This window comes from Quercus lobata, chromosome 4 (genome assembly GCF_001633185.2).
Source record: "Quercus lobata isolate SW786 chromosome 4, ValleyOak3.0 Primary Assembly, whole genome shotgun sequence".
In the NCBI taxonomy this organism is placed as follows: Eukaryota; Viridiplantae; Streptophyta; class Magnoliopsida; order Fagales; family Fagaceae; genus Quercus; species Quercus lobata.
In genome coordinates, this window is record NC_044907.1 from 56934095 (window position 1) to 56942661 (window position 8567).

Genomic DNA, 8567 nt, shown 5'->3' on the forward strand with positions numbered 1-8567 from the left:
TTATGATTGTACTCATTTGTTTTAACCTTATGAATTTAATCATATGACTTTATTCTTGTTTTGAGAATTTGGTCGTCAATATGATTTTACTCATTGGTTTTAACCTTGTGAATTTAATCATATGACTTACTCTCGTTTTGAGAATTTAATTTGTCATTATGATTGTACTCATCTATTTAAACCTTGTGAATTTAATCATACAACTTTCTCTTGCTTTGAAAATTTGATCGTTATTATGATTGTAATATTTAGCTTTTAACCTTGTGAATTTAATCATATGACTTATCTCGCTTTGAGAATTTGGTCGTCAATATGATTTTACTGGTTCAAATTGAACCTTATTGCTGGGTCATTTGCATTGGATTAAATGGGGTTGATGAACTAGGATCCATTGCGATGTTTGAATGGTAGAGCTACGAAAATCCATATGATTCAAATCTATGTCCCCACAAATGGCCAAACTAATGAAGCCAAAAATGGTCGTCAGTTGATAACCTCATCAGAGCTTATGATGAGGTAACGTTCCCTACAAAGATGAGAGAGAAAGATACCAACATGGCGTTAGCCAACGGTTCTTCGAAAATTAAGTCAGTAGAGTTCTCAATATCTCTTAGAGAATCAGAATGTAATTTTGTAGGTTTGAATTTGTGTACCTTTCTCCTAGTGCTTGGTGACTTATTTATAGCCTTAGTACAGCTGTTGGGAGGCTCATTATGAGTGTAACTGAAGGTAACCTCTTTATGACTCTTTTGGCTATCTTTTGTAACGTATGTCTAAACTTAAATGAGGCTTAACTGGCTCATAGCTGGCCTTTCTGATTGTTGGAGCTCGTCGATTACAAAACCATTAATGACTGAGCCATAAATGTTGTATGGTCGTTCTCTCATTGACAACCTTGTGGATTATATGCTCATTTGTATAGATGAGCCTGTAGATTGAATGCTCGTCAACTGTATGACGAGCCTATAATTTTAGTATTATTCAATAACTAGTCGCTAACCCGTGCTATGCACAGGAAAGTTTAGGAAATTTATTTTAATATATTATACGTATTTTTTTCTTTATTAAGCACTAATAAATAAAATTTGTATATTTGAACAAATAAATCAAGGTTTATAGTAACAATTTTCACATTAAAATTGCAATAATATAACATCAAAAACTTATATACAAATCAACACAGAAATAATTTGTTTATGCTTATATGCTTCCACTTCTCATGGTTGGAAATCCTCATTACTGTGTACAATTGTATCTTTGTATGACGTAATCTCATTTTTAACCTAAAGGCAAAGTTAAATCATGGTCCCAAAGAGCAACATAAAGTTGTTTTCAAGCCCCTGTCAGTGTTCTTTCTTTTCCATGGTACCCTAGATCTCCCAAAAGTGCAACTTATATGCCTTGAAAAAGAAAATAACTTATCAACTTCCTTGACAATAACAAAGACCTCCACATGAAAATGTCCACTTAACAGAATAAAAATCATATTATTTAGTTTCACTAATCCACAGTTGAATTTAGTAAGTCACATTAAAGATAACACCAAAAACTTTAAATTACATACAGTTCATCATTTCCATCATAAAAATCAAAAGATATGAGCATGTGGTTTGAAAATCATCATCTAAAGCATTGTTATGTCAAATAATAAAAAGAATATATCAAGCATTGAGCACACACTTAACATGAAATGTAAAAACCTAGTACTTTTTTTAACTTGATAAATGCAGCTCTTTTATCTAACTTCAATATTAAAATTTGCAAAATAGGAATTTAATATTTAAATATATATATATATATATATATATATATATATATATATATATCCCTAAACTTATTATTTAATGGGCAAAGAGAAAGCAAAGAGTTAAAAAAATGCTTTCACATCTATCTTAGACAAGAATCTTTTCTACTATCCACACAAAGTCAATCACTAAGCTATCATGCATGAAAATGTTTATGGAGTGGTCTCACACCATTGGCATAAATGATATGCATTTCAAAGTGGGCATAAATGATATGCATTTCAAAGTGTTTTGATTATTCAACCTTCCATCAAACGCCATTTGTTCTATAGATCATCATGCACAATTCAAATTCCCATTCTCACTACTTTAAAGTAGCATCACATCAACAATAACAATATTAAAAAGTTAAGTGATATGATTATGAATCTTTAGTACTCTTCTCAGATACTACCAATATGAATGAATATTCATTCATCTAATAAATAATTTAATATACATGTGAGTAATCAAGTCAGTATGTGGAAACTGAATATGAAAATTTTAATTTGGTGTGTGCAAACATGTAAATATGACATTTCAAGTTTAATTTGCATTCAATAGCATGTGATTGCAAACTCCTTAAAAGTGATGTGCACAACTTTTCTTTTTATTTTTTTCTTTCTAGCAAAATGTGCATTACCATTTTAGAATTTTTGCAAAGTATATTAGAAGATATTGTAAAACTGCCAAAAAAAAACAAAAAAACCCAAAAAGAAATTGAAAGAAGTTGGAAACACACACCTAAAAAGAACAGTCAATTCAATAAAGCACTCATTATTTATTAATAAATTCATGATCAATTGTCTATTAATTGTACCTATCAAGAAACCAACTCTATCTCAAATTGAGACGTATGTCTTTGTGAGTTTCAGATTAGAGATAAATTTTTTATTCATAGATAACATATCTGCTTGTTATAATTAGTAAATAGCTAAAAAGAAAATATGCTGCAAAAATTGCACAAAATTATATAAATGAATCGGTTTATTAATTGTCAAGCTCACATTAATCTTCATCCATGGCTACTTTGGGATGTTGTTGGTCTAACTTCAGCATCTATTAATTTTCTAACTTGTGCATGCCTATTAGATTTTAGATTGTTCTCATGATACCCATTGACAAAGCATCAAACAGGGCCATGAAAAGCCCTTTCACAAACCTTTTCTTTTAAAATAATAGATAATAGGTCATATCAAATGGATTTATGGCAAACTATAATGGAATAAGCTTCAAAACCCCAAGATTTATAAGCTACTTAGGTAAAAAAGTAAATTCCTAAAGCCATAATCTATTTATTATAAAGATAACAACACACAAATGCATCTAAGTGCTAACAGTTTTATATAAACAAAATTATAACTTAAAGAAATCAATAAAGACCTATAAAGAATATATAAACCAACTTAACTTTGAGAATTATCATTTACCAAAATATCAGTCATCTTAATCACAATATCACATAGAAACAATTATATAAATAAATTCATAGGTTTCAACTTATAGCGTAATAAAATATTTCTACTAAATTTTATTTATAATCAAAATTTTCCAACCAACCCAAACAATATCCACTGAATGCTTTTTTCTTCTTCTAGTAGCAAATCTAAGTCATGGATGTCTATGGGGATAGAACAATAGACTACCACTTTAAAAAGGCTTAGACAAAGATACTTACCCAAGAGAATGAACTTTTGATGGAATCATTGATTTGAGAACTTCTACTTTTAAGATCCCCTTCAACAAAAAGAAGAATTCTGACATTTTGTCCTTGGAGGATAAATTGACCCAAAGCTGTAATCCTTTTGATTTTTTCTTCTTGCAGGCATTTTAGGGTTGGATGATTCCTCTACCTGTCCTCATCCACTGCACAAAAAAAAAATACATGAAACAAAGAGGAATAAGTTTCATATAATAAAGCTTTGGCACAAATTTTCTAATTCCTATTGATCAATAGTGAGTCAGGAGCTAATATGTCTTACTTGCACATCATCGAGTCCAATTGGACACTTATGGCTTGCACAATCTTAATTAGTAATGCCTCCTTAAAATCCAAAAAACTCAACTTCAATTTCTTTACAATTAAACCTAATGGTAATCAAGTAATTGAATAGCTTTGAGACAAAGTTTACCTGCAACATGTATGTGATAGTCTCAAAACCTGTATAACATAAATCACATTAGAATATACCTAACTAATTATACGCAATGAGCCACAATTAATGAGTGCACATAACATCAAAAACAACAATGAGGGTAGAACCTCTGTGTGGATGATCTGGAAATCTACTGAAAGGAGTCACTACAATCCATATCAATAAAAGAAATTTGAAAAAGATCAGATTGTAATTTTTCATACATGAAAAATAGTCCAACATCAGAAAAGGATCCCGATTCTTTAGCAACTGATATGTCTTACTTGCACATCACCGGGTCTAATTGTACCCTTATGGCCTGCACAATCTTAATGAGTAATTCCCCCTTAAAATCCAAAAAACTCAACTTTAGTTTCTTTACAATTAAACCTAATAGTAAACAAGTAATTGAATAGCTTTGAGACAAAATATACATGTAACATGTACACTGATAAACACAATCCAAAACTATGTTAAGGTCAAAAACTATCTTTATAAGCCATGCCTCCAAGCCAGGCATTTTGTCGAACACTTTGAGGGTGATGGGGTTCGCCTTTTTCTCTTCTCATGCATAGTTTAACAAAATAAAATTGTTGCACATCAATTAAAGCAAAATTACAGAAGAACTAAGAATATTACATTGCACTCATATTCTACATGATGACAATAAAGTTATAAAATAATAGCTAAAGGGAAAAATATCAAAAGAATACAGTTTGAATGGAGAGAGAGAGAGAGAAGCAACTCATATCCAATATCAATTATCAAATAACTCTTGTATGAATATCATACACTACAACATTAAGAATATATATCATAACGATAATAACTGACTAAATCACATATAGTGGTAAGTCTTGTGCCACTCAGTGGTAAGCTCACAAACATTAACAACCTCCACATCATCAGGTTTTACATGAATTAAGGCATTGTGTACACCATATAAAATTATCGAGAATTACCTTACGATGCTTCTAGTTGTATTGCATTGGTTTGGGGTAACCTTTAGCAAAATAAGAAAAATAATATCTATTTGAATAAAAAGGTAAGTCAAAACAAATATAATAGATGCCATGAAGTTAGTAAAAACAAATTTTAAGAATAGTTCAAGTTCAAAATTAAATGTTTGTTAGTTTTTTCCAACTTAATTTTGTCATAAAATATCCCTATTCAAAATTGAAAATATTAATGTTGTCCACTATTCAAATTTGTGTAGTAGTAATTTAAATATCCTAGAGCTATATCAACCAAGAACTGTAAAGAAAGGCAAAGGGAGGAAGACTGATTTAAATGAAGAAAAATGAAGGCCTCTAGAAGAATTCAACCCCGTATCAATAGCAAGCATCACCTCCAAATTAAACATAAGAGCCCTTATGTATGCTAAAATTATCATGCACGAATATGTTTATGGAGTGGTCTCACACCCTTGGCCCAAATGATATGCACTTGGTTGTAGTTTTTATTGAGGTCTTTGACTATATAATTCTTCAAGGGTTTACTTTTGGGTGGGTATACAATCATGAGGTCTCTCCTAAATTTTCAATAAAACCCAAAAACCAATGCACTATCATGGGCTTTCAAGTGGGAAAATACTTCAGTTTATAACTTTAAATATACATGTAGAATCACTACTTCTCTTTTGCATAATTGGATGACAAATGCAGTCATCAAAATGTGATTTGATTAGGTCTTTTCTTTATTTTGCTTGATAAAACATGTATTTAGTGCTCAATATTTGTTTTGTAATGATGATGAAGACACAATTAAGGACATCAAACATGCTCAGAATAACAATATGTGTTATATCAAATCTTTAATTAGCAAGTGTAAAATAAGGCAAAGTATTGCACTTGTCCAAAAATATGTCTAATTCCTCTATCGAAATTATCCATTGACTGCATACCTTCGCACACAATCAGTTCTCTGTATACAAAAGCTCCTCAGCAACCACCTATTATTTTGTAATACAACTCTACAAAGTTTAGTTCATAATCCACTCCTTAACATTTTCAAAAATCAAATGAAATAACAACAAAAATCTAAAGATTTTATAAAAAAAAAACCAATAACTATTTAGCATCAAATCAACCATGCATAAACTTCAATTTAACAAAAAAAGAAAGAAATCAAAGATAAAACAAATGGAGAAGGAGAGAGACTCTTATAGGAGTGGCAGAACTTAAATAGATTACCAGTTAAACAAAATAAATTTAGAGTGACCCTTCAATGAAATAAATTTAGCCCAAATAATCCATTTAAATTTTGAAATTCAATCCAAATAATTCAAAAAAAAAAAAATCACCAGGCCCATTCTTAGGCCTTTCGAAAACATAGGAATAGAAAACCCATTAAAAAACACCATGGCTTTTGCCAAAACCTATAGCATGAACTCCAATGACATGACTAGCATTGGCCTCTCTAAACAGGCCAAACATGTGATAAAAATATAGATTAGTGCAACAAAGATCTCCTCCACATTGGCATCGAGATTATAACTATTATCAACACCACTAGCCTATGTGCTTGATGCATGTAACTCTAGAACTAAACTGGCCTATCTAAGCAAAGCCAAATAAGATTTGCTAAAAAAACCTAGATATCAAAATTAAGCATAGCTTGAAGCTAAAGCAAAACCTGTAGGGTTGTCAAATTTTGAGGGTTGGGAGGCCAGTTTAGTTTTGGCCTAAATTTTGAGGGTTGGACTCATTCAGTACTATCTCCACTATGAAACCCATCCATATCCACAATATTTTCTTACAAAAAGATAGGAATTGAAATCCCTAAATTGACAAAAAACCTAATTGAAGACATAATTAAAAATCAACTTTGAACCTCTATCCCATTTAAAACAATTTCAATTTGAATTTTAACCCATACCAGTAACTATCATTTCATCAAATGAATAGCTATGCAAATTTCATCATTTCAATTGGAAAAAGTAGCTACTTGGAAAAGGCAGTAACTACCATCAATATACAATTTACGATAGACAAAAGGACCAAAATTGTATTATTAGTACAATCTAAGGTCACTACTAAATTGTTCCAATACCAAAACTTATCTTGTTCCTATTAGGGACATAAAACATGGTCTCAGTCAACACACCACATTTTCCCTCAAATCTACATTTTAGTAGAAGGATCTCATTCCTAGCCAAATCATTTTTCCTTTAACACCAAGCAAAACAAAAACAAAAAACAAAAGGTATATTATGTCCAGATAAAAGCAATCCTCAAGATTATTAAAACCTGATGTCAGTAAGAGCACCTCAATGTTCTACACATTCAGCAACTATGCAACAATATGGGTTCCAAAGGAAAAAAAAAAAAAAAAAGACCATGCACACCCTAAATATATAATCCAACAATATGCACAAAATGCTATTCTTTTCTAACAAATCAGATCATTCACATAAGGCATAAAAGAAGAAGAAGAGAGATAGAGATAGACCTGGTGATGCCAACGATGACAACTGAAATGGCAACCACACCTCTGCTAGGATTCACTTGGCGTTGGGATTGAGTAATTTGCATCATCATCATTACCTGAAACCGAAACTCAAAAAATAAGATTTAGAGAAATTCATATATAGAGAAAGAATTTCTTGAGAAGCAGATCAATCAAATAGGAAAGAGAATGACAGAGGGGGAATTATTTATCCTAATCGGCTCTGTGGCTGAATCCGTCCATGGAGAAAAGAGGTTGAGAGTGGAGGCCAAGAAAACTCCTGCATAGGCCTAGCACGTTGGCTGCCTTAGGTATAGGGTTTGCGTTGGGAAGGAATATTGTAGATACAGATTGATGATTAAATTTGGTTTCCAAGGGAGGCGAGAAGAGAAGGTTTTAGGGAAAGGTTTTAGAGAAGAGAGAGGAGAAGAAAATGGCATTTGGGATTGATTTTCAGAGTTGGGTTTTAGGGAGAAGGGTAGAGAAATGGAGAGAAAGGATTCTGAGTCAGGTTTGTGGGTAGAGTTGGGTTTTGGGGAGAAGGGTAGAGAAATAGAGAGAAAGTATTTAGAGTTGGGTTTGTGGGTATTGGGTTTGCTTTTCATGATTGTGGAAAAAATTTTGGGGTTTTTTTTTTTTTTTTTTTTTTTTTAACTTAATTAATGTTTTTTTAAATTTAATTAATGTTAATGTGAAAAATTGTAGGAGATTCGAAGGTTTTAGTTATATATAAAAATATATATATATATATATATATATAGATCATTGATAAGTTTGAATATTCAAACTTCTAAAAAATAAAAAATAAAAACCAACGAATTTGAAATTAAAAATCCTCGTGTTACTGACTTGTAGTGTGTGTTTGTATTGAGCTTTTGCGTCTACGTTTTGCGTTTCCTGTGTTTCAGTTTTTTTTTTTTTTTTTTTTTTAGCCGCACTTGTTGACTTTTTGTCCGTGAACAGTGTATTCTTGCACTGTTTACGGACCCACAAATTTCACTTTTTATCAACTTTTTCATTAAAAATGGATCCCACGGTACTATTCACACATTTAAAAATTATTTTGCTACAGTGTTTTAAGTTTTAAGTTTTCAGTTTTAGCAAAATAAGTTCTATCCAAACAGATCCGTAGTAGTGGAAGTCTGAAACCGTTGAAACCGAGTGGAAACACCGCATATTACACGTACACATTTACACGTGG

At 31.2% G+C, this 8567-nt stretch overlaps 1 long non-coding RNA gene across 3 annotated transcripts; it reads right to left on the reverse strand.

The window, feature by feature from the left end:
* Window positions 1-1201: 1201 nt before the first annotated feature.
* LOC115987930 lies at window positions 1202-7898 on the reverse strand. Of its 3 annotated transcripts, XR_004091261.1 has the most exons (8): window positions 7561-7898; window positions 7370-7464; window positions 5823-5870; window positions 4144-4265; window positions 3917-3945; window positions 3767-3828; window positions 3463-3650; window positions 1202-1400 (listed from the first exon to the last, which is right to left on the reverse strand). It is a non-coding gene; the product is annotated as an uncharacterized LOC115987930 (long non-coding RNA). The 3 variants fall into 3 exon arrangements; XR_004091259.1 differs by having other exon boundaries at window positions 7370-7898; XR_004091260.1 differs by lacking the exon at window positions 4144-4265 and having other exon boundaries at window positions 7370-7898.
* Between the last annotated feature and the right edge of the window lie 669 nt (window positions 7899-8567).